Source organism: Triticum dicoccoides, chromosome 1B (genome assembly GCF_002162155.2).
Source record: "Triticum dicoccoides isolate Atlit2015 ecotype Zavitan chromosome 1B, WEW_v2.0, whole genome shotgun sequence".
Classification (NCBI taxonomy): Eukaryota; Viridiplantae; Streptophyta; class Magnoliopsida; order Poales; family Poaceae; genus Triticum; species Triticum dicoccoides.
Window position 1 is genome coordinate 679879199 of NC_041381.1, and position 27280 is coordinate 679906478.

The following is a 27280-nucleotide window of genomic DNA, read 5'->3' on the forward strand; positions in this document are numbered from 1 at the left end:
GAGCATATCCTAGAAATACACAATCCACTGTCTTTGGTCCAAGTTTGCGTTTCTTAGGAATAGGAATATTGACCTTTGCCAAACATCCCCAAGTGCGCAAATAAGAAAGTGATGGTTTTCTCCCAACCCACTCCTCATAAGGAGTTTTCTCCTTATTATTGTTAGGAACTCTATTCAGGACATGACATGAAGTCAATAGAGCCTCCTCCCACCATGCCTTAGATAAACTAGCAGTGTCTAACATGGCATTCACCAAGTCAGTCAATGTGCAGTTTTTCCTCTTGGCAACTCCATTTGATTGGGGTGAATAGGGAGGCGTCCTCTCATGAATAATACCATGTTCCTCACAAAATTCATCAAAAACTTTGGGAAAATACTCTCCACCAACGATCGGACCTAAGACGCCTTGATCTTTCTCTCTAGTTGATTTTCAACTTCAGCTTTATAGATTTTAAAGTAGTCTAATGCTTCATCTTTAGTTTGCAACAAATAAACATAGCAAAATCTAGTCGCATCATCAATCAAAGTCATGAAATATCTCTTTCCACCTTTTGTCGACACACCATTCATCTCACAAAGATCAGAATGTATGAGTTCTAGAGGTGCCAAGTTTCTCTCCTCGGCAGCCTTGTGAGGCTTTCGAGGTTGCTTCGATTGCACACAACTATGGCACTTAGAACCTTTGGCAATGGTGAAATTTGGAATTAAACTCATACCGGACAGCCGAGACATTAAACCAAAATTAATATGACATAAACGAGAGTGCCAAATACTTGCATCAACACTAGCACAAATTTGGTTTACTGACTTCTTGCAAAAATCTGAAAGCGAAAAGCGGAACAAGCCTCCGCACTCATAGCCTTTTCCTATAAATTGTCCAAATCTTGACACGATTACTTTATTCGACTCTAAAACTACCTTAAATCCATCTCGACATAGAAGGGAGCCGCTAACTAGATTCTTGTTCATGGTAGGGACATGCTGCACGTTCCTTAGTTGCACGATCTTTCTCGAAGTAAACTTCAGATCCACTATGCCAATGCCACGAACAGAAGCATGTGACCCATTCCCCATTAGGACGGAAGAATCCCTTGCGACCTGATAAGAAGTAAATAGGGAGACGTCAGCACACACATGAACGTTAGCACCCGAATCAATCCACCATGAAGATGATTGAAATACTGAAAGCACAATAGGTAAATTACCATACCCATCAGTATTGCTAGCGGTCACCATGTTGACAGTCTTGGAGCTCGTTTTCCCTCTACGGTCTGCACGTTCAGGGAATTCCTTGGAAAAGTGTCCGGGCTTCCCACAGGCGTAGCATTCTAGCTCAGCCTTGTTGAACTTCTTCTTCTTGAAGGTAGTAGTCTTGGTAGGCTTGTTGAAAACAGGTTTGTTCTTCCCTTTGTTCTTGTTCTGTGGGTACCTCTGCACCATATTAGCGGTAGGCTGAACGTCACCTCCTTTGTCAGTAGTGTCTTTAGCCCGAGCTTTTTCTTCAACATCAAGAGATGCAATCAGATTTTCAACTGATATCTCATGTCTCTTATGTTTCAGAGTTGTGGCGAAATTCCTCCATGAAGGAGGCAACTTTGCAATCATGCACCCAGCCACGAATTTGTCGGGTAGAACACACTTAAGGAGTTCAAGTTCTTTCACAATGCATTGTATCTCATGAGCTTGTTCAACCACAGAACGGTTATTCACCATCTTGTAGTCATGAAAACTCTCCATGATGTACAATTCACTGCCTGCATCTTTGTTGCACCGAATTTTGCATTCAGTGCATCCCACGAAGTCTTTCTGTCATCTATGTGCATGTACACATCACACAGACGGTCAGCAAGAACACTCAGAATGCATCCCACAAACATAGTATTGGCTTCCTGGAATTTTCTCTGATCTTCGTCAGACATTCCCTCTGGAACACCAACACTAACGTGGAAAACTTTCAGAGCAGTAAGCCAGAGTGTGGTCTTCACCTGCCACCTCTTAAAGTGCACACTGGTAAATTTATCCAGCCTTAGTGCATCAGCAAATCCAGCCATAGTCAACTCAGGAAATTGCCTACAATTAGGTTTTTGGATTGTTGGAGAATTAGGCAAGTTCATGATTAATTCCAGTAAATAATTCATGACTAGAAGAGATACTAGCATGCAACAATCTAGTAAACCAGAAGAACAGCAAGACATGCATAACAGCAGCGAACACAATACAATAGTTGTAGACATGAACAGATGATGTTGGACGTACTGTTCATTAGCTATTGTGGGTGCGACAGTGTTGATGACGATGTTGGTGACGATCTGCTGCTGACGGTGATGAATACGACGATGAGTAGCACCGCCCGATTTGGACTGAAGACGACCCGTGATGACGAATTTGAGCAGTTGCGCAGAGCGCTTCCCAAAAACCTAATTCGTCCTCTCCCTGTGCAGGATCGCAAAGACGAACGGTTCCGGAGACCTGCTCTCCCACGCGCTGATGCACGCTGACGTTTGGGATGGAGTAGACTACGACGGCGGCGCAAGTTGCGAGATGAGACAAAACCCTAGGCATTTTCGGTGTGTCTTTGGCCGTAGCCGGTAGTTGTATATATATATACTAGGACCAGAGGCAGTATTGTGTCGCGATCACAATATCAAACCGACTCAGTTTCTAATTTGTATACTTACCGGACAAGAAATCAAAAACTTGTCTGCCAAGACATAAAAATAAAACGGCAAAAGGAAGTTGCGCCCCTGCAAGGAGACGGACCGGATTTTGGCGGACCATTCATGCGCGTGTCGCCCTGCCCCGCCCCGCCCCGCCGCGCCTCGCCTCGCCCAGGTCAGGCGAGCGAGCATGCGCGTGTGGTCTTCCCTTTCTCTTCTCACACACCACTTAGAGTGGTGGAGAGAACCCACTATATAAAAAGGTCCAACTCTTCTTCAACTTCCGGGGTGGAACTAACTTTAGCACCACCACTTGCCATTTTACACATGGGCTTTGAGATTTCAGAAATTGCTATGGGCCTAGCCCATTAATTCTAACAACAACAACAACCGCCAGATGAAGAATAACGTATATCTGAACGATCCAAACCGAAGACACACGAACGTAGACGAATAACGACGTGATCCTAGCAAATTCACCAAAGATAGATTTGCCGGAGACACGCCTCCACACGCTCACCAACAATGCTAGACGCACCACCGGAATGGGGCTAGACAGGGAGAAATTTATTCCATCTTCATAGAGCCGCCCCCTCTCACCTACTAAGCAGGACAGAAACCCTAACAAAACTGAAAGAAATAACTAAAAACGCAGCCCTCCCGCCGGCCCTTGCCAGGATCCACCATGCCCCATGGCCCTAGGGCCGCTGGGGACGAGGAGGACCTGCAACAGGCAGGAACCCTAACTTTTGTTTTGAAGGAGGAGGAGGAGGCGGCGGCTGCGTTTGTGTGTATCCAGTACCGATCATGATTGCCTTGTATTGGGTAGAAGAGAGTAACTTGCGCAGCGATCGGCTGTGGGCACCAGCGCACTGCTTGTTGGTTAACAAAAGCACCAGAGGAGATTAGCAGTTTTATTCAAATGTTTGTGAAACCATGATTAATTAATGAAATGTTTTTTTCTCGCAAAAAAAACTTGCAATGGATGTGCGCGAAAAGAAAATTGTGCATCACATTTGTTTTCTCTTGGTTCGATCTGCAGGACATTGGTTTTTTGTTTCTTCATTTTTTCCTATCAAGATCATGGTCTTCTCTCTGATTTTGTCCCATCAGGATCACAGTTCTCTCTTGGTTCGATGCAAATTTTGAGTTGCAAAGAGGTAATAGCACCCCAGGTACCCTAACTTGCACACAATGTGATGTTTTAGTCCCAAAGTTGCAAAACTAGACCAAACCATACCTCAACTTGCATCCAATGTGATGTTTTAGTCCCAGGCCAATCAGAGCTCGCCAAGTGGCTGGGCCGGTCAGCGCGCACAGTTTTGCACAAAAACCCCTGCCGTTTGCCTGATTCAACCCGCAGTCACCCACCACCTGAATTAAATCTGTCGGATTCCACTTCGCGTCCGTTCGAGAGGGTTCAGTTGGTCGCTGTCGGGGCGACACGGGCTGGCGGGGCAATGGTGACATCAGCGACGGAGGCGTCGTCGCCGCCCTTCGTCGGCGGCGTGGAGACGCCGGCATCTGCACATCTCGTCCGGCCGTTCGGAGCATTCCCTCCTGATTACCGTGAGCTCTCGACGCCCCTTCTCTGCTTTCTTTTCCTCCCTGTCCTCTCCTCTGCTTTGCTTCTCTGAGCTTGTCGCCCCGCCGTTTGCAGCTCGAATCGCGTCCAGTTGTGCTCGAATCAGGGTCGTGTAGTGGGAGTTTCTTGAGTAGGGTCATGTATGGCGAAGTGGAGCTAGGGTTTCGGTCGATGAATTTAGGTTTGGATTCGACACGATAGCTAGGGTTTATGGCGGACAAATTAGATGTTAATGCCTTTGTAGTTGGCTTTTCGTTGTGCTTTAGCCTGCACTCTACTCAAGCATCTGTTCGTGTTGTGAAATTTAACTCCTTTTTGATGTTGAAGATGTTATGTACAGAGTACAAACTTGGCTATTTTAGTTCACTGAATATGTTCAGTTATCTGTAGTTCAGTTATCTGTAGTTAATTGAATATTTCAGTTATTTGTAGTTAACTGAATATTTTCAGTTACTGTAGTTATCAAAATTTTGTCAAGTACTGTAGTTAACTTCATCTTTTTCAGCTTACTGTAGTTAACTGAAAGGTTCAGTTAAGTGAACCTTAAGCTATTGTTCAAGTATGTTGCAATTAACTAATTTATTCAGTTAACTTAATATTCAGTTAACTGATGCATCTTTGTTTTGAATACAGTATGTGATGCAGCAATTGGAGAAAGGGTGGACAGTCCATTTTTTACACTGGAACTTGAGCATGGTGGCATTTTCTGTGGCCCAATCACAAACCTGGAGTACTGGAACCTTTCTGTTGAGGTCCTAGACTTTGTTGACTCTGGCACTTTCTCTTATGCATTCCTTGAACAACACTTGGTTTGGTTGGGATATCCTGTGAGTGAGCACATCATTTACTTAAGTAAACCAAATAAACCAATCTCAGATGGTTTGTTCAGAATTAGCAGTGATGAGGATGTGCAGCATATGATCAGAGCTAGTGCTGAGCATAAGATGCTTGCAGTCATGGTTGACCATACAGATTTCATCAGCAACTTCAGGTCTGACTTGGTGTGCACATTGCCCCTATCTTTCATAACATCAACAACAAGTTTTGCAGCAGCAAGTGCATCCCCTTCCCATAGCCTAGTTTCAGCCTTTGTAGAAGATCCTTTGTCAGAGATTGCAGCAAATGGAACAGACCCAGATAGTTTGCTTATTGAGGGTGCTTTGCAGAACATGGTAACTGAAGATCCCTTGTTAGAGATTGCAGCAATTGGAACAGACCCACAGAGTTTGCTTATTGAGGGTGCTGATCACAACATGCTAACTGCAGATGGAGAAACAGTTATTGAAGATGTAGTTGTTTCAGATTCTGATTTCAGTGATAGTGACTATGACATAGATGATGGTAATGATGATTTTTATGATGACAACATTGACTTTGATGTTGATGAAGAAGCTGATCAGGATGAGGATGGTGTGGAGCCTGAATACTTGCTTGAGGATGAAGATCTCAACCTATCAGCTGAGCAAGCAGATGAACTTAGGTACAAGTTTAAAGCTTTCAATGCAAAGGTGGACATGATTTCCCCTGTGTTTAAAGTAGGGATGGTATTTGCTGATGTGGTTGAGCTAAGACATGCACTGACTGCATATTCAGTTAGAAACAGAGTGCAGATCAAGAAGATAAAGAATGACAAGAGGATACTTGAAGCAGTTTGTGAAAATGGTTGCCCATGGTATCTGTATGCTGGCAAAGACAACAAGACAGGGGGGTTTGTCATCAAGACTTACTATGGAGAACATGTATGTCAGAAGAAATGGAAGATAAGGTCACTGACAGCAAAATTCTTGTGCAAGTATTTCATAAATGAGTTCAGAGATGACCAGAAGATGTCACTAGGTACATTTTCAAGAAAGATCACCCATGAATTTCATGTCACCCCTAACAGATGGAAGCTAGCTAGGGTAAGAACTGCAGCACTTAAGGAGATCCATGGTGATGAAGAAGAGCAGTTTGATAGGCTTAGGGACTATGGTCATGAATTGAGGAATACCAACCCTGGATCTACATTTCTTCTGTCAACTGAGGTTGTTAGAGACAAAGATTTCCCACAGGGCAGGAAATGTCTCAAAACTCTATATTGGTCTTATGATGCATGCAAAAGGGGTTGGCTCAAGGGATGCAGGCCTATTATTTTCATTGATGGTTGTCACATGAAAAATAGGTTTAAAGGAGTGTTGCTTAGTGCAGTGGGTATTGATCCTAATGACTGCATTTTCCCCATTGCAATGGGTTGGGTAGAAGTAGAGTGCACCAGTTCTTGGGAGTGGTTTCTCACTACATTGAGAGATGACCTTAACATCACAAATACTGCTCCTTTCACTATTATGAGTGACAAGCAGAAAGGTTTGATCAATGTTGTGCAAAAAATCTGGCCAGATGCTGAGCATAGGTTTTGTGTTAGGCATATTTATCAGAATTTCAATGAGAAGCACAAAGGAGAGCAACTGAAGCAAGATCTTTGGGCCATTGCAAGAGCACCAAACAGGGTTAAGTGGAGCCAAAACTGTGAGAAAATGGATGGACACAATGCAGCTGCCTTCCACTGGACTGAAAGACTTGATCCAAAGACATGGTGCAAGTCATTTTTTAGTGTCTTTCCCAAGTGTGATATTCTGCTGAACAATAACTCTAAAGTATTTAACAGCTACATTCTGGAGGGCAGAGAGATGCCAGTGCTGTCCATGCTGGAATACATTTTTACAAGATCATGCAAAGGATGGTGAGTAAACAGAGAGAGGCCATAGAGAAGTGGGCAGAGCAGAGAATATGCCCAAAGATCAAGAAGAAACTAGACAAGAACACTGAGTTTGCTGCTAATTGCCATGTCTCTGAAGCTGGCCAACAATTGTTCAGAGTTCAGTCTGGTAACTCTAGTTATACAGTTGACTTGTGCTTGCACACTTGTGACTGCAGGAGATGGTAGCTCTCTGGAGTACCATGTGGCCATAGTATAGCATGTTGCAGGGAGGAGAGAATTGACCCAGTGACAATGGTTCATAACTGCTACACAATGGAGAATTATCTGAAAGCATATGGATACACTCTGGTTCCACTTAGAGATCCAAAGCATTGGGAGAAACAGAATGGAGACAAAGTATATCCACCAGTTTTCACTAAACAGTTGGGAAGGCCAAAGAAAAACAGGAAGAAAACACCAGAAGAGAAGAGAAGCAGGAATGGTGTTAGATACTTGAACAAAAAAGGTATGACAATGCATTGCTCAATTTGTGGCAGAGCTGACCACAACAGGAAAGGGCACTACAGGTGGCAGGAAGCACTAGTTGCAGAAGGAGTAGAGCTTGTTGATGATAACTATGATGATCCAACATTTCTTCAGGTATGCTTCTGTTCCATCTCATTTTATAGGAATGGCTCTAATGCATGAACTCCCTAAAATGAGCTTATCTGAACATCTTTTCTTTGCAGAACATCTTTCCAAACAGGCCAGATCCTAGGTTGGATCCTACTGAGTCACCAACTAGTATGGTTTTTAACATGGCCAGCAGGGAAAGAGCAAGAAGACCTCCTCAAAGGGTCCATGGCCCACTGCCTGAGCTCTCTTCATTTGTTGCTGCTGCTGGGGCTGAAATACCACAACCCAGGGTGACTACAGAAATGAATGTTGCTAGGCAGACAAGGGAAAGAACTGAAGCTGACATTGCAAGAGGAAAGAAAAGGAGAGGCAGAGGAGAGGTACATCCAAATGCAAGAAGAGGAAGGGGAGCAAGTGCAGTCTCAGCTACAGGAAGAGGTGCCAGTGCAGATGCAGGTGCAGGGAGAGGGAGAGGAACAAATCCAGGTGCTGGTAGAGGGAGAGGAGCAAATCCAGGTGCTGGGAGAGGGAGAGGAGCAAATCCAGGTGCTGGGAGAGGTAGAGGAGCAAACCCAGGTGTTGGGAGAGGGAGAGGAGAAAATTCAGATGCAGGGAGAGGAAGAGGAGAAAATTCAGATGCAGGGAGAGGAAGAGGAGAAAATTCAGATGCAGGGAGAGGAAGAGGAGGCCAAGCAGGTGAGAGGGCATGGTGGCTGATGTTTGGAGATGACATTGCCAGTCATATTCCTGACCTAAATGCTCCTCCTGATGAATTTCCTGCTGCCTGATCTAGTGGCAGTTCTCAGCCACCATTTTTTGACAAGGCCTATACTTATGTAACTCATAAACTGGCCTTTTTTTGTTATGTCAAACTGTGGCATAAATTGCCTCTTTTTTGATGGCAAAATGTGGCTTATATTGCCTAATTTCTGGATGGCAAACCATGGCATACATTGCCCTTTTTGTAATTAAATATTATAAGTAGGAGTTAACTGAATCCTGGAAGACACCTAAATGTTGCAACATATCTGAATTTTGCTGTTCACTGAATATAACTGAATTCTGTGGTGTTAACTGAACTAAATTTTGCTGCTATTGTCTGAAAAAAAACATTAACAAAAATTGGAAAAAATGTTTATCCTGGGTATCGAACCCAGGACCTGTGAATAGCAAACCTAACTACATTGCCAGTGCGATAGTAACAGTGATTTGTTTAGATAGTAGCACGCACTGTAGTTAAGTTAAATTATGTGGTGTTAACTGAATTCAATTTTGCTGCTATTGTCTAGAAAAAAACTTTAAAAATTTTCTGGACTAAATACTGTTGTTGTTAAGTGAGTACTGTACTGAATAATGATTCTTTTAATTTAAACAAAAAATTGGAAAAAAAATGTTGTCTGGGTATCGAACCCACGACCTGTGAATAGCAAACCGAGCAGCATTGCCAGTGTGATAGTAATAGTGATTTGTTCAGATACTAGCACGCACTGTAGTTAAGTAGAACCACCGTTCCACTAGATCGGTCGCTCCGCCTCTTCAGTTTCCTAGGCCTTTAAAGCCAACCACCCCAACTACACTCAACTCCACCCAGTCCACCCACGTCGCAGCTCGCTCCTCGATCTCCCCGCTACCTCGCTCCACCAAGAAAACCAAGAAAAGGCTCGCCGCCGAGCTCCACGCCGCCGCCGGCGCCATGGACAGCACCCCCGCATGGCAGAGGGCCATCGAGGATCTGGCCGGCAACGACGACGCGCTCCGCACGGACCTGGAGAAGATAGCGAGGTGGTTCCCCTCCGGCCAAATGCTCCTCCACCACGCGCGTGCCCTGGTAAAAGTCATGACCGACGACGAGAAGCATCGCGCCATGCCCGCACCCGGCGTAGCTCCGGTCCTGGTCTTGAGCTTCGCAATGGCCGAGACGAGGTCGGACGATCCGAGGCAGCGCGCGCGGTGGTGGATGTACCGCTCCACCACCATGCCGTCGCCGCACCCGGATCCGTTCCGCGTTGCCTCCAGGATGCAGCGCGTCGATGACGTCGTCCTCGCCGTCCCCGCGCCGGTCAACACCGCCTACTGGGACCGCTTCAAGCCCGACATGCTCGTCCACGACGACATCTCCGATGTCCAATCCTCCTCCTACGATGAATCCTTCTCCGACGACTCCGACTCTGGCTACAAAGCGGATAGCGAGTCTTCAGGCGAGGAGGAGATAGAGGTGGTCGTACTATCTGACGACGAGCCGGACAACGTCGTCATGCTGGAGCCCGTCGTCGCCGGCAAGGAGGGCGATAGGGACCGCCCCATTGAGGTCGACCTGCTGCCAGAAGTGCCTGACATTGTCAAGAAGGAGGTGGTGGAGGAAGTGCTGGCGGAGGTGGTGGATGGCTCGAAGAAGAGGAAGAAACCGACGAAGATTCAAGTTGCAGGGGAGGTGCGCTGCTCCCAGCGTCTGAAGCAGCTCAAGAACTGAAGAACTGAAGACTGCAGAATGTAGTTAGGTATGCTGAGTAGCATATAAGTTAGCATATCAGAATGTAGTTAGGTGTGCTGAGTATATGTTTAGCACATAAGTTATTTGTAGTTTCGAATGGGTTAGGTCTGGAGTACTTTTGGTATGTCTTGAACTAGTGCTGCATCCTGGAGGGTTGAACTTATGCTGCAACTACCTAAGTTATATGCATGTTGCCATCTGTTGCTTTCATATGTTGTTGCAGCTGTTGTTAGTTGTATATGCTGCTACAAAATGTTGCTATTCAGTTAAAATGAGTTTACTAAAAAAATTCAGTTCAGCTTACTGAATACAAATACAAATTCAGTTAAGCTTACTGAATACAAATACAAATACAAATTCAGTTATACTAATTCAGTTATACTTACTTAATATAAATTAGCTAAATTTAGCCACTAACTAATATTAGCCAATAACTAAATTGGCCTGTTTTTAATTTAGGAGGGTAATATTAGCTCACAATAATATTCTACCTACCACCCACCCTGATTTACCTCTGCCTACCTACCACCCACCCCTCTTAATTCTATATAAACCACACCGAATTGGCACAAACACCAGTCAAAGCCAAATCCTTCACTTCTCCTCCCCCCAGCCGCCAGAGAGAACCCTAGGAGGGCATGGATCCTAGAGAGGTAGTAGATGCAGAAGCGCTACCCAGTGGAGCTAGGCGTAGAGAGGCAAGAAGGTTGCAAAGAAGGCAACTGGCAGAGAGGATCCTTGCAGCACGCAACCGCAAGGATGTACAGCAGTTCCTGGAGGCATTCCCACCTGGATCAAACCCTACTGATGATGATATCATCTACTGGGCAAGGAGGAGGGCTAATCTCCATCCTTTTCAGTGCACTAGGAAGAGGTGAAGTAGGATTCTCTACCCAGATAGATGATCTCTTAAACACCCAACTGCTCCTATATCTTCTATCTATGTATGAATGCACTGCATGTCAGTGAGTGTTTTATCTATGTATGAGTGAGTGTTTTATCTATGTCAATGCAAGTCTATCTACGTATGAGAGTGAGTGTTTTATCTATGTATGACTCAGAGTTTTATCTATATATCAGTCAGTGTTTTATCTATGACCACTATAAATTCAGGAAAATGGACATGCAAACAGAGAGAGACAAAATGGCCATTTAACTGAATCTTCAGTGAACTGGTCATTCAGTTTACTGAATCTTCAGTAACACTGTCAAAAATTCAGTTATCTAATAACACCTTGCAAATTCAGTCATACAAATACAGTTAACTAAAAGCAAATTCAGTCTAATAACACCTTGCAACAAGATAACTTGGGCAATCATACAAATTCAGTTAACTAAAAACAGTCATACAAATTCAGTGCCTTAGGTGACACTGGCATACAAATCAACCAAGTTCATAAAGAAGTACAGCTAATTAATAGCTCCAACTTAATGATTTACTCAACTTCATCTAAGATCTCCTTCACCCTCCTTATCTTGCTCTTGGTCTCCTCCTTGTGCCTGAATAGATCACCAATCATGTACTCTAGTTTCTTCTTCTCCTTCTTCAGCTCATCCCTCTGTGACAACACTTTGTCCAACTCTTCCTTCATGCTGTCCATCTGTTGCTTCATCTCATCCCTCTCTTTCTCTGCCTTAGCCCTCACAACCTGATGAATGGTAGTGGTAGATTTATCAGACATCTTCTTCTTCTCAAGCTCTTCCTTTATGTCAGAAAGAGCAAGTCTTGCATTGCCCAATTCAGTAATTACCTGCTCCTTGTCAGCCACCATCTTAGCAAAATCTAGTTTAAAAAACCTCAGATCATTTTCCATCTTTTCCCTCTCTTTCACAACCCTAAAATTTTCTTCAGCTTGAACTACACTTTCCCTGATCCTTAGCTTTAACTCATCATCATACATGCCCCAAACCCTGGCTAAACTCATCTTCAGAGTGGCAGGCCATTCAGGGTCAATCCACTCCACAAACTTGCATTTAGGTATTTCCTAACAAATAAGATAGAATTCAGTTAGTTCATTTTAATTCAGTTAAGTTCAGTTAGTTCACTTGAATTCAGTTAAGTTCAGTTTACTGAATTTAAATTCAGATAAGTTCAGCTATTTCATTGTAATTTAGTTTAGTTCAGTTAACTGAATTTAAATTCAGATAAGTTCAGCTATTTCATTTGAATTCACTTAAGTTCACTAACAAGATGCTGTTAATTGGAAGATTCAATAAAGTTCACAAACTAGATGCTCTTAGCTGAAAATGCACTCCTCCACATTTAAATGGCACACTATTATACAGATCAAAGTAAGCTGACACACATTGCAAGTTTGGTAGATCTACTAACCTTTTGTGCACAAGCAAGATACCTCCTTCCACTATCAACTGATTCAAAGCACACAAACTTCTCACACACACACTGGTGTTCACATCTAGCTGCAAGATCTGGAGCAAGGCCTGTCCACTCAGAGCAGAAAATGGTGGCATGAGCAGGAGCCTACAACATTGTGTACAACATAATCTAGTCAGCAAAGAGGCAGGCATCATCTGCTGAAATTTTGCTACTCGAAACATACCCCCTTCCCCATTTTTGCTCAATCCCTCACTCCAGAGACATAGTCAAGAACTAACCTCACTTGTCACAGAGTAGCCGTCGGACGAAGAGCTCGACCCTTCACTCCAAGATACCATGGCGGCGAGCTGGACGGCGGCGGCGAGCTGGTGGCGTGGAGAAGCTGCTGCTGGAGCTGAGGGGGGGCAGGGGGCAGATGGGGAACGAGTGGAGCTGGAGACCGGACGTGAGCTCGATTCATCCGACAGATTTAATTCAGGTGGTGGGTGACTGCGGGTTGAATCAGGCAAACTGCAGGGGGTTTTGTGCAAAACTGTGCGCGCTGACCGGCCCAGCCACTTGGCAGCCAATTGGCGAGCTCTGATTGGCCTGAGACTAAAACATCACATTGGATGCAAGTTGAGGTATGGTTTGGTCTAGTTTTGCAACTTTGGGACTAAAACATCACATTGTGTGCAAGTTAGGGTACCTGGGGTGCTATTACCTCAATGTTTTTTGTCAGTCCTTTCTTTCATTTATTTTATTCTATCCTAACATCCCCACTTGATTAATGAATTTTGGTTGTTGGTAAACTACAACAAAAGGGAGTTCAGAAATCAAGATGACCATCCTGTCCATCATTGCACACTTGTCATCTTCTGATCAATGTACTACTACTGTGAAGTCTGAACCTGTTCTTCACTCTGGAGCGAAGCCGCATGCAGGCCCCCATGCTCTGCGCCCCCACCCCACACAGAACAAATCTCTCTGCCTTGGCGATGCGACGTCCTGGGACTGGAAGCGAAGGAAATACGTACGTACAAGAGGATCAGACAGGCGATCGGGGCCGTGTTGGCAGCTACAGTTGGCGCTCTGAATCCGGGCGTGCCGGCACGGCGGCAGGCCCGGCGACGCACGGCCGCTGTGCCCCGAAACGGCACGGCCCTTAACTCCACCCACGGGCCCCCCCGGAAGCGTGGGAGGATAAAAGGCGCGCAGGGGTTGCAGGTTGCAGTTTTGGAGCACTGTAGCTACCCGTCCTCGCGAAATCGGACGCTATCACCCCTTCGTTTATCTTGTACCCGCGCCCAAGCATGGCCCCGCCTGTGCGTGCCTACGTATCATCATCATCAAAGTTTTTACCGCACGCCCACGATCGAGAGTGAATCTCTTGGATGCGTTGCCTTCTCGATGGGCGGCGAGCCTGACAGACGTGGGAGTGAATTGCTTGCCGTTTTTCACAGTTTTGGGTGCTTGGTGGTAGAGAAAAGAGAGCTCTCCTTTTACTGGGCGCACGCGGATCACCCGTCCCGCCCGTCCCAACTGTTTACCCGAACCCCACCTACAATCTACAAAGTGCGCGCTCTCGTGTCACGACCCGGCCATTTCCTCCGTTGCCGCGGTTCCCCAGGCTAGCTACTACTAGCCGACTGACCACAGTCACAATCACAATTCACAAACACCTTTGCTTGGCTCCGTCTGACCGTCTGTCTGCGATCGATGATTGGCGGGGCGGGGCGGCCGCGGCATGGCGGTGCGGTGGCGCGGCCGCGACGCAGGTTTGAAGTCGCTGGTGGCGAGGAGGAGGGGGAGGCCACGACGGCGGCGGCGGCGAGCGCGGGGTGCAGCTGCCGGTCGTGCGCGGCGGTGGCGGTGGCGGACTGCGTGGCGCTCGCGTGCTGCCCCTGCGCGGTGGTCAGCCTGCTCGGCCTGGCGCTCGTCAGGGCGCCGCTCGCCGTCGGCAGGCTGGTGATCAGGGCCAGGCGGAGGCGGCGGGCGCTGCTGCGCGGCAAGCTGGTGCGCGACGTGGCCGCCCACGCCGCCCCGGCGCCGAGCGACGGCGGTGGCGCCCACGAGAAGGGCGCCGAGAAGGAGGCCGACGTCCGCACCGGCGTGGACGCGACGGGCGGCGAGGTTGGGACGGCGCGAGACGTCGATGATCACGAGGCGGAGCTGGCGTGGCTGGAGGAGATGTACCGGACGGGGCGCTGGGGCTTCGGCCGCGTCTCCTTCTCGGCCAAAACCCCGTGAGCCGCCCGCGGCGCCCGTTCGAGCGCCGGCATGACAGCCGGCCGGCGCGTGCACGGCGGCGGGTCAACTTCAGATATCTTCTAGCAGCCTAGCAGTAGTGAGTAGTGAGTACGTACGATCAGCCGGGTGCATGCACCGCGCCGGCGTGGACAGGGATGCGCGTCGCGCTTTTTTCTCGCGCACGTTCGAATCTCGATTTATTCAGAGCTGGTTAGAATTGACATGTTATCTTCGATTTGCCTATGCCTAGTGCTAATTAGAAGCGTGCGAATCTCAACTGGGAGCACGTGTTGGCTTCGTTTGTCATGGAATCCACATCATGTTCCCCCTTGCATTTGCCTATCTATACTTCTCTTAGTACATCTTCTCTTTCATTTCCACTTGTTTTTTATTTCTTTTTCGCTGCCCGTTATGGTTCTCATAGTACTTTCTATCCGTAGAAAAAGAAATGATATGGTCCCTTGCGAAAAAGGAAATGGCATTCTTTCTTGACTGGCCGCTGATTCACTCAACCAACCGTCACTTGACTGGCCTCCACCATCGCCGCCCCCTGCCCCCCTTCTCCTAGGCAGAGTCAATGACATTCTTTCTAGGAAAATTTTATCTCTATAACATGGCAAGTTTGAAAAATATATTTTTAACAATCACGTGGCAAATTAAGAACATCCCGAAAACATGACAAATTGAAATATGTAATGGTCACACGACATTTTTACGATTACACTTGTCCCATGTGTCCACGGCAAATTCCTAAATTTGTGATCCTTTCAAAGGATAAATTCCATAATGTTGACATCTTTTTTTTTAAAAAGAACAAGATTTGTAAGTCTGCCTTGTCCTCTACAAATATTCAATATTTGAAATGTTCTTTTAGAATACTATTTTCATTTTTTTCCTATGCAATTTTATTATAGGTACCATGGCAATTTTACTAATTAGACCATGGCGGTTTTTCAATTAGACCATGGTAGTTTTATGGTAACTACCATGGCAATTTTACTATTTACATCATGAGAATATTATTAATAATTAGACTATGTCAGTTTCAATTTAGATAGCACGACAATTTTATTTTTTAGACCATGGCAAATTTATTAATTAGAATTTTTTTTTGCGAGAAAAACTTCCAATCTATTCATCTTCAATCATGGTAGTACAACGAACAATAGAAATAATAAAAATTACATCTAGATCCGTAAACCACCTATCGACGACTACAAGCCTGAAACGAGCCGAAGGCGCGCCGCTGTCATCGCCCCTCCATCGCCGGAGCCGGGCAAACCTTGTTGTAGTAGACAGTCAGAAAGTCGTCGTGCTAAGGCCCCATAAAACCAACGCACCAGAACATTAACCACCGCCGATGAAGAGTGTAGATTAGAAAGATCCAACCTGAAGACACAGGAACATAGACGAACAACGAACAGATCCGAGCAAATCCGCCAAAGATAGATCCACCGGAGACACACCTTCACACGCCCACCGACAATGCTAGACGCATCACCGAAACGGGGGCTAGGCGGGGAGACCTTTATTCCATCTTCAGGGAATCGCCGCCATCTCGCCTTCCTGAGTAGGACACAAACCCTAACAAAATTCGAAAAAATATCTAGAAACGAAGCCCTCCCACCAGCAAGGGCCGAGATCCACTCCGCCTCCATGGCCCTAAGGCCACCGGAGACGGGGAGGACCGGCGGCGGCGTCGGCGGGAGGCAAGAGAAACCCTAACTTTTTGGAAAAGAAAGAACCAGGACGGAGTAGTCGACTTCTTAAAGAGTTAATAGTTAGACCTTATTATTTTTATTGTTGGTAGCATGACGACAACTTTATTACTTAGACTACTAGAGTGTCTGTGCGTTGCCACGGGCTCTTAAAGAAGTTTACAAGAGATACATGTTAAATTGGTCTTACACCATCTATGTAAGAACATATCATCTTTCAAAAAACATATCATCTCCAATTTTCACAAACAAGGTTTTCTTGGGGGCAGACATGATTGATTTGATGACTAAAATATCTCTAGGGTTACAAACATACTTTGTCGACATCATAAAAAATTGAGTCAACTTAGACAACAAAATGAGCCAAATTAGTTGAATACAGAAGGCAAATTCACAAAGAAAATATTGAATGGCATTGAAAAAATACCTTGTGCGGTAACATTTAAATTGACATCCTTTTTGGTTTCTTATGAGATATCACCGCTTCGACAACATTATGTTGTAAAAAATTCGGTGAATTTACGGCCCCTTTCAGCAAATTCGCATCGGAACCCTCAATGGATTCTTTTTGTGCATCTCCAAAGTCCATATCCATGTCTCCTATATTCTGAAAAAACAATAATATACAAAAAATATACCTTTAGTATTTTCATGTAGAATATACATACAGAGGAAGGTTAGCTTTATTCACCTCTTCTCGTGGTGTTTCAATGCGGTCTGTCTTTGTTACATCAGTGCATACGTCGGAACCCATCACTTTGTATCTATGATGAAATATATATGATGAAATATAAATGATATTTTCTACTGCATAGTATAATCATATATAATATCTGAAAAAATAAAAGTGAAACTAACACAACTGTTTTCTCTATAAAAAAACATATTTGACATTATTAGGAAAATATGTTGGTTAAATCATTGTACTAACACAAAATTCGGGGAAAACAACAAACCGTAATGTTCATATATAAGTAAATTGTCATATGAAAATTATTTAAATTATTTATATAGGCCATGGTAAATTGTCCAACAAAAGAAAAAAACATGCAAATAAACCTTCTTCAACCAAGTATACTTGTTTTTTCTCTCAATTTATTCTGATACCCTTAGTATATGAAAGGTAAGTATAAAAAATATTTAATTTTATGAACCATATTTAATATATATATATGTATATATATACTTTTTTATTGTTTCTGTGAGGTATGTATACTTTTAATATCTATGTTTTTTATCATAAATTCGTACACATGCGAGTCTAGCATTTCTATCGTTGAGCAAAATTTGCACACAAGGTCGAAATAAGCTATCCACCACGGCCCAACCAACACCCGAACTTAGCCCCCTAAAAAAACCTATAAAAGAAATTACCTTGTCCATAGTATATTTTTTTGAGGGATTACAGTATACCTGGACAAATGTGCCGGCCCGACACGGCCAGGATTACACGGGCCAGGCACGACACTTCTTGGCAAGGCACGTGTGCTGGCCTCCCCGGCCCAGGCACGGCAAAGTTGCCTCACGGGCCGGCTCGACGGCCCACCTGGCACGCTTGCCTCTGGGCTCACTCGCCACCCCTCGCCTTTTCCCCTCTCCCGCCCGCATCCCAACCCTAACCCCACTCACTCACCACTCCCCCTCCACTCAGTCACTTCCTCTCCCACTTTTCCCTCCCCCGCCGCATCGCCGTGTGCCCCGACGAGCCGGCGCCCTAATAGAATGCCAGTGCGTTGCCACGGGCATTTTAAAAAACTTAATGGTTATATATATAAACATAATGATCATGTTCCAATGGAAAAAATAGTTGAGACTCATGTATATATGGTACCCCTCATTACAATTAACGTCACTAAATTTTTACATCCATCAAATCATGGGTGAGTGCAAAAGTAAATGAATCTAAGTTGAGTAGAATAAGGAAGGATAAAATGAATGAACAAATGAATCGTGCTCATGTCATTCATCCATTCTTCTCCATCTAGAAATGGAACCCAATACGATGTTGCTGCACATTGCATCGCTCCATGAGAAAGTCGGGAACCTATCAGGAACCCCATTTGCCCATTTCTTCCACCGCTGACCTCCATTGCCCCATAACATCTCTCCACCAGCTCTGTCATGCTGCCATGTCCACCATGTTACACTTCATCTTACGTTACTCCTCACGTAACATATGTACTATGTCCAACCATGCATATCAGTAAAATATATGCACTGTCTACCCAACAAATATTTGTTTTGCCGAACAACTTGTATGCCCGCCTTCTCTAAACCAATTAACCAATCTGCCACATGCTAATCGAACACTTTGGTCCATACACAAATTATAGTAATTCTCTTCTCAAAAGGAGAATTGCGGAGATAAAGCGATATATAATTCAGTCGGCTCAAATGTACATGTGAAAGATGATGGTGCAAAACAAAAGCATGGCTCAAACAGGTTGGTGCTTCTACTAACTTTGATATGGCTCCAGTCCACTAAGTTGCCTTTGTAGGAAAGAGAGACTTTTCAGGACAACTGTTTCTCCATTGGTAGCACATGTTTTGAGGGAATTTGATAATTATTTGGACTATCATACATATAAAGTGGAAAGTTCTTCAGCTAGAAAACCCAAAAATGACATCACATTTTATTTAAGCTAAACAACTGAGTTATGCTTCTTGTCGTTTTTAGTCATGCAGTTTACATTTACATGTGTTTGCCTTGTACTGCAAGTAATATCTGTCTCCACAACTGAACTTTCTATTCCATGTGTCGTAGTACAACATGAGAAATAAGGACATATAAGATGACTGGAAACCAAAGACTAACTAAAGCTTGCATTCACTTAGTTTTATTTGAGCTCGATTTCAAAGAACTACAATAGTCATGTATTTATCAAGTTCAAATAAAATTGCAAGCAAAAATATGAGAGAATACTAGGTAACCTAAATTAAGTTGACATCTGCTATTCAGAAACATGACTGCCTCGTAAGATACTAAATCCAATAGATTCAACCAATTTATCTTTATGAAAGGAATAAGTCTCTGCTTGCACGATCTTGCATATCCTATATGTATTAGAGTTCACTTTTTTTAGTGCATAGATGCATAGAAGACTTGCTGGAATCAAACTCACCGAATCAAGATAAATTGTACCCCTAGTTACATTCAAGAGATCACTGCACTCAGAACTGTAGCTATCTCGCAAATGGTTGGATGCATAATGTCTGACAGCTAGGCTATAGACAATCTCTTCACCAAGTATGAAAAACAGAAGAACTAAGTTGATAATGCATGTTCAATGGCTAGGCTACAAACAACATTGTGCAACACTGTGCGATGACTCTGTGTAGACAGCTCATTGAGACAATTGGTTCAGCTTCTATACACTCCACTGCTTAAACTTTAAAATAAAAAATCCAAATAGATTGTTGTAGATATGTATGCTTTATTAGAAAGAAAAAAACATTTGTTTCTTTATTTCTCCTCTTATACCCTCTTTCCCTACCTCTCAACTCACCTCCTTCTCTCGTTGGCACACTGCGTCACTCTAGCATCATCTCGATCAACCACACCATCTCATTACATGCACACCTAGTCTACCATCTGTTTCATAAGTTTATCAGCATGCAATCATGCAAAAGAGGCTAAACAGGTTGTGGCATCCTACCTAGTTCAGTTAAAATTTTGGATAAAAGGAAACAAATAGAAAGAAAAAACAAGTGCTACCATCATGTAGTTACAAGAACATAATGTAAGTATACGAAACATAGTAAAGTAAAGAAAATGAAAAGGCGCTCACAAATGCTGATGAGATGGTCAGCATATAAAGGAGCTCACAAATGCGGATGCCGTACTCACATCAGAACTCTAGCCTCAATTTCTCAAACAGAGCTTCTTTCAAATAGTCATGTTGCACACATTTATAATCAGAGAAGTTGTATTGGCCCCTTGATATCAGAAAAGGCAAGGACAGCAAGTGCTGCAGAGTAACCTCAACAAGAAGTAATTATTATACTGCAATAAATAAACCTCTACAATTGAGTAGAAAGTGAAGAAAAAAAGGAGCGCTCCATGTGCCTACATGACCTTACTTTTTAGAAAAGTCACAAGCTGCTAATAAAAAGTTTAAAACAACTTACATGCTAAGAGTACAAAATAACATCTACTCCCGCTATCCGATAATATAAGATCTTATTACATCGAATGTAATAAGATCTTTTATTATGGAACGAAGGGGGTACCATCTTCTGGGTGTTTGGATTATAGAGCTCACCAACATAGGCATTCGACTTTACGGCTAGAACTGATGATAGGAACTCCTCCTGTGCTTCAGCTCAGATCTCTAGTAGCTGAGTTTAGACCCATCTTGTTACTAAACAACTTCGTGCCACCAAACATCCCTGCCACAATCATGGCCTCATACGACACAGTCATAATTCACACCCTAGCCTTGATCGTGCATGGAGCTGCGAATTGGATTAGATTACTCACAACCATAGAAAGAAAGGGAAGACTAAAGATCAAATTCACTGGAGCAAACAATAGATTCTTCAGCAAAAGGTCGTCCATGGTTGTCGCATGGTTTATATGTGAGGAATCATTGTCGATGGACATAAAAAAAGTCAGGACATCGTCTATGGCGTAGGAGATTGATTGGACTGACCTTGCGACACCCTCAGGCCTCAGGCATGGCGATGTGCCGATGTCGATGGCTAGCTCGGAGCCCATATCATGTTACAGCAGCGCCGAGTACCTGGGCACGATGTCCCGGCGTTGCGGTCGCAAAGGCCGTAGTGACGTTGAACCGCTTCTTGAAGCCGGCTGCGCCCGGTCGTGGGCTGTCGAACGCAAACACCGTGACCGGCCATTCTCGGCGATGTACAACGCATTCAGGGTGGCCAGCTCCGTCCCGAGGCTGTGCCCCATTACCGTGATGCTCACCTCCTCGTCCTTGTACGTGTCCAGCAGTTTCTGCACCTCAGTCATCAATGAATCCTAGCTTTCCCTCCTTCAAGAGGTACCACACTCAATAGAAAACACGAAGTACAACAATAAGTACAAAGAATCTGTAATCCAAATATAAATATGTGACTTGTAAATAGCAATGACAAGTGGATAAAGCATATGTGCAAATTCTAAGACATTAATATACTTATGCTCCAACTCAAATACTCAATCAATGAGACACACAAGAAATACATCGACTGTAATAAATAAATGAGCATTGTTTCTGGACAGCACCAACAATATCCCTCTACCTCCCCTTCAATTTTTAGATTCTGAATTAAGTTCTTGGTCTGGAATTAGAAGCCATGTATTAAAAAATCCTCAGCAATGAATCAAGCTGAATAATATGCACCTTTAAATTGACGTCCGTTCCTCCATCATTACGCTTGTTACTCAGTAAGATTTTATTATCTCTATTAAGGTGAATGCAACAAACTGTCCGGCACAAAGGTCTCTAAATTAGAATGCTGGAATAAATCCATGCATGAAACTATTGTCTTAAGACATTGGCACCGAATAAACACCAGAACTTAATCAAGGTGCACACGAAGGCCATAAGTAGGAAGGAACAAAAGATAAAGAAGTTTAACCGTACTAACACATAAAGAAAAGATAATTATGAGGTGAAAAGAACTGAAAATCTAAGTAAATTGTACTGACAGAACCATCGGCATGCATCTTCCAGTTTGTACCACTCATGACCCCATGCCGGGGAACTCGTCCCTCTCTCCTGCGAACCAGACAAAAATCAGTAAAGACAAAAGTTTGACCTTCATTACATTAAGTGCTAATTTGACTTTAATTGTAAATCTTAGCAAAAAAAAGGAACTAACCTGGTTCATTTTTCATGTTTTTTTTGTTATCACTTTCGATAGTAGAACCCGATCCGTTTTTGGATTGAATGGACAAAAGGCACTAACCACACCCTTGTTGAACTTGATAAATTGTACCATTGGACAAAAGCAGATTATAGATTCATATATAAGAGAAAAGGAAGACTCAGAGCTATATGCATTAATGCATGGATGTCATCCGCAGAATCTTTGCACCTTTTAATTTAGAGTATTTTTTCTTTAAGACGTCAACCATGAAGTAGACATGAATCAGAAGTAGAAGCGCTACTTCAGGGCAAAAAAAAGATATAGTACAACCGGTTCTTCTATCTATATCTAACCATGCATCATTAAGCTAAAAGTTTGGTTCATATCGGTTTCATCAGATGACCCATGAGATTGCCATTGGAGGATATGTGGCCTGCTGGGAACATCGACGGCAGCGGTGAAGCGCACGGAAATAGAATAGTCCTGTGTGACATATGTTTTCTTGCATTGTCTTGTGTAACGGGTTGATATTTGTCTAGGAATGGTAGTAGAAAGATTGTGTGGTGCTGATATTGAACTTATAATAAAATTGAGTTCTAGAAACAATTCCTTACATTGTCTCATTAGTAATCACACCAAGAATACTTATCCTCCTATAGATCTGACTTGACTCTGTGTTTTGGTGTGCAGAAATTGGTTACAGGTAGGAAATAATATAACTAATCGGTATCTTGAGTTGCAAAGAGATCACTCAGAACGGTGCCTGATACTATGCCATAAAGAACTCACATTTTTTATTGTCCCTCAGGATATGTACGCACCTTTCTCTGTTGGATGCATGCACAATTCTGAATTAAGAACAAATGACATGTTGATTAGCTATCTTACAAATGCTTTTCCGAGGGAAGTCGATTATGCATAAAAAGGCACTCTGTGATGTTGTATAAATTATGTCATGGGCGGGAAAGCAATTTTTGACCCCGTGATTTCTCTGTACATTAGGCAATGCCGTGAAGTAACTTTTTTACGAAGAGGGGAGCCCATCAATTCCCCACTGGATTTTCTGGTGTCCCGTTTTATAATAAGTTCTTTGCTGGAAAAAACATACATATAATTAGTTACTCTATTTGTCCCGACGTCGTGGACTATGTCTATAGTTTAATTTAATTTGTAAATGAAACTGAACGGCGATTTCTATTTTCTACAGATAAAACATGGTGGCTTTAGACCAACATAAATATGTATACCTTTATTTAGGTTTCAGTTCAAAGGTCTCAATGCTCCAATTTCTCATTTTGAAACCTGAAACTGAAAGGAATTTAACAAATCAACATAGCCTCGTGGAGCCTTGATCTTAGTTGCATTAAGCCAATCAGAGTAAGAATGTAGTTCTGTATCCTAGCTGTGTACATCTTCTCTAAAAGTAATAATAAAGGCTACCATGTTCATTCAAGAATAAAAAATCCCATGTCAGGATAATCTTTCAGTACAAAAGCTTGGTGCATTTCCTTTAGACACACTAAAAACCGACCACTGTTATGAACTTCAGAAATGAACACTTGATTCATAATTTGGTTTGCCATAAACTATAAACCAAAAGATTTGGACATTAAAGCAGCAGTGGTTCAGCATATGCTGGGTTCTAATAGGAGAGGAGTGCTTAGGAAAGAAAGAAATCGTTGCCATATTCAGATTCTTCCATGACTGTTAAATTTGAAGGAATAACTTATTGTATCAAAGACTATAATTTAATACAGAAGACATATCATGTGGAAACAGAAATATATGAGTATGGCAGGTGGGAACCATAGATCACAAGAAACAAATATTAGTTTACTTGCAGTCATATCATCAAGGGCATTGAGAGGTAACCTAACCTTGGAGATTGCATTTTGCTTCACCCAGTCCTTATGACTTCTCAATCAACCTTCCACAACTCTTCTGCATGTGCCGCCTGCAAACCGAGGAGAAGACAATGTTGGGTGGCCATGCGTTAGAGTGAAGGCGGATTAGGGAGAAGCAGTGGTATGAACAAAGCTCGTAAAACACAAACCTGATTGCCATTGTATCTCATGAAAATATACTTCTGATGAAAACAAATATTTGCCATCGTTGTGCCTGCGTGTCAAACAAAATATGATATGTTCTAACGAAAACGAAAGAAGATGATATGCATACCCCACAGAGGAAAATCATCTTGATTGTAGAAAAAATAGGGGAGCAACGTATTCATCAAAATGATACAGTACGAATTAAGCCTATAAGATGAACTGAGTCTGGAACTCTGGATCCACCATTACCGAGAGATCCATCCATCCCCATGACCCGAGTCATAGACGTACTTCTCTCCTTCCGCTCCTCTTTTGCCTAGATCCAAGCCGCCAAAAGGGATCCTTGTTGGAGAACGTAGTAATTTCAAAAAAATTCCTACGCACACGCAAGATCATGGTGATGGCATAGCAACGAGAGGGGAGAGTGTTCGTCCATGTACCCTCGTAGACCGTAAGCGGAAGCGTTATGACAACGCGGTTGATGTAGTCGTACGTCTTCACGATCCGACCGATCCAAGCACCGAACGTACGGCACCTCCGAGTTCAGCACACGTTCAGCTCGATGACGATCCCCGGGCTCCGATCCAGCAAAGCTTCGGGGATGAGTTCCGTCAGCATGACGGCGTGGTGACGATGATGATGTTCTACCGGCGCAGGGCTTCGCCTAAACTCCGCGACGATATGACCGAGGTGAAATATGGTGGAGGGGGGCACCGCACACGGCTAAGGAACGATCCGTAGATCAACTTGTGTGTTATGGGGTGCCCCACTGCCCCCGTATATAAAGGAGGGAGGGGGAGGTGCGGCCGGCCCCCTTGGGGTGCGCCTGGAGGAGTCCTACTCCCACTGGGAGTAGGACTCCCCCCTCTTGCCTTGGTGGAGAAGGAAAGGGGGGAGGGGAAAGAGGAAAGGGGTGCGCCGCCCCCCCCCCCTTCCTTGTCCTATTCGGACTAGGGGGGAGGGGGCGCGCGGCCTGCCCTGGCCGGCCCTCCTCTTCTCCCTCATGGCCCACTAAGGCCCATTAACCCCCGGGAGGGTTCCGGTAACCCCCCGGTGTTCCGGTAAAATCCCGATTTCACCCGGAACCTTTCCGATGTCCAAACATAGGCTTCCAATATATCAATCTTTATGTCTCGACCATTTCGAGACTCCTCGTCATGTCCGTGATCACATCCGGGACTCCGAACAAACTTCGGTACATCAAAACTTATAAACTCATAATAAAACTGTCATCATAACATTAAGCGTGCGGACCCTACGGGTTCGAGAACTATGTAGACATGACCTAGAACCATTCTCGGTCAATAACCAATAGCAGAACCTGGATGCCCATATTGGTTCCTACATATTCTACGAAGATCTTTATCGGTCAAACCGCATAACAACATACGTTGTTCCCTTTGTCATCGGTATGTTACTTGCCCGAGATTTGATCGTCGGTATCCAATACCTAGTTCAATCTCGTTACCGGCAAGTCTCTTTACTCGTTCTGTAACACATCATCTTATAACTAACTCATTAGTTATAATGCTTGCAAGGCTTTAGGTGATGAGTATTACCGAGAGGGCCCAGAGATACCTCTCCGACAATCGGAGTGAGAAAACCTAATCTCGAATTATGCCAACCCAACATGTACCTTCGGAAACACCTGTAGAGCACCTTTATAATCACCCAGTTATGTTGTGATGTTTGGTAGCACACAAAGTGTTCTTCCGGTAAACGTGAGTTGCACAATCTCATAGTTGCAAGAACTTTGTATAAGTCATGAAGAAAGCAATAGCAACATACTAAACGATCAAGTGCTAGGCTAACGAAATGGGTCATGTCAATCACATCATTCTTCTAATGATGTGATCCCATTAATCAAATGACAACACATGTCTATGGTTAGGAAACATAACCATCTTTGATTAATGAGCTAGTCAAGTAGAGGCATACTAGTGACTATATGTTTGTCTATGTATTCACACATGTATCATGTTTCCGGTTAATACAATTCTAGCATGAATAATAAACATTTATCATGATATGAGGAAATAAATAATAACTTTATTATTGCCTCTAGGGAATATTTCCTTCAGTCTCCCACTTGCACTAGAGTCAATAATCTAGATTACATAGTAATGATTCTAACACCCATGGAGTCTTAGTGTTGATCATGTTTTGCTCGTGAGAGAGGCTTAGTCAACGGGTCTGCAACATTCAGATCCGTATGTATTTTGCAAATCTCTATGTCTCCCACTTGGACTTGGTCCCGAATGGAATTGAAGCGTCTCTTGATGTGCTTGGTCCTCTTGTGAAATCTGGATTCCTTTGCCAAGGCAATTGCACCAGTATTGTCACAGAAGATCTTCATTGGTCCCGATGCACTAGGTATGACACCTAGATCGGAAATGAACTCCTTCATCCAGACTCCTTCATTTGCTGCTTCCGAAGCAGCTATGTACTCCGCTTCACATGTAGATCCCGCTACGACGCTTTGTTTAGAACTGCACCAACTTACAACTCCACCGTTTAATAAAAACACGTATCCGGTTTGCGATTTAGAATCGTCCGGATCAGTGTCAAAGCTTGCATCGACGTAACCGTTTACGACTAGCTCTTTGTCACCTCCATATACGAGAAACATATCCTTAGTCCTTTTCAGGTATTTCGGGATGTTCTTGACCGCTGTCCAGTGATCCACTCCTGGATTACTTTGGTACCTTCCTGCCAAGCTTATTGCTAAGCATACGTCAGGTTTGGTACACAACATTGCATACATGATAGAGCCTATGGCTGAAGCATAGGGAACATTTTTCATTTTCTCTCTATCTTCTGCTGTGGTCGGGCATTGAGTTTGACTCAACTTCACACCTTGTAGCATGGGCAAGAATCCTTTCTTTGCCTGATCCATTTTGAACTTTTTCAAAATTTTGTCAAGGTATGTGCTTTGTGAAAGTCCTATTAAGCGTCTTGATCTATCTCTATAGATCTTGATGCCCAATATGTAAGCAGCTTCACCGAGGTCTTTCATTGAAAAACTTTTATTCAAGTATCCTTTTATGCTATCCGGAAATTCTATATCATTCCCAATTAATA

General features: G+C 43.7%; 1 long non-coding RNA gene across 1 annotated transcript; it reads right to left on the reverse strand.

The window, feature by feature from the left end:
• Nucleotides 1-22625: 22625 nt before the first annotated feature.
• Nucleotides 22626-24264, reverse strand: LOC119312385. Its single transcript, XR_005151312.1, has 4 exons — nt 24202-24264; nt 24026-24102; nt 23396-23456; nt 22626-22996 (listed from the first exon to the last, which is right to left on the reverse strand). It is a non-coding gene; the product is annotated as an uncharacterized LOC119312385 (long non-coding RNA).
• Between the last annotated feature and the right edge of the window lie 3016 nt (nt 24265-27280).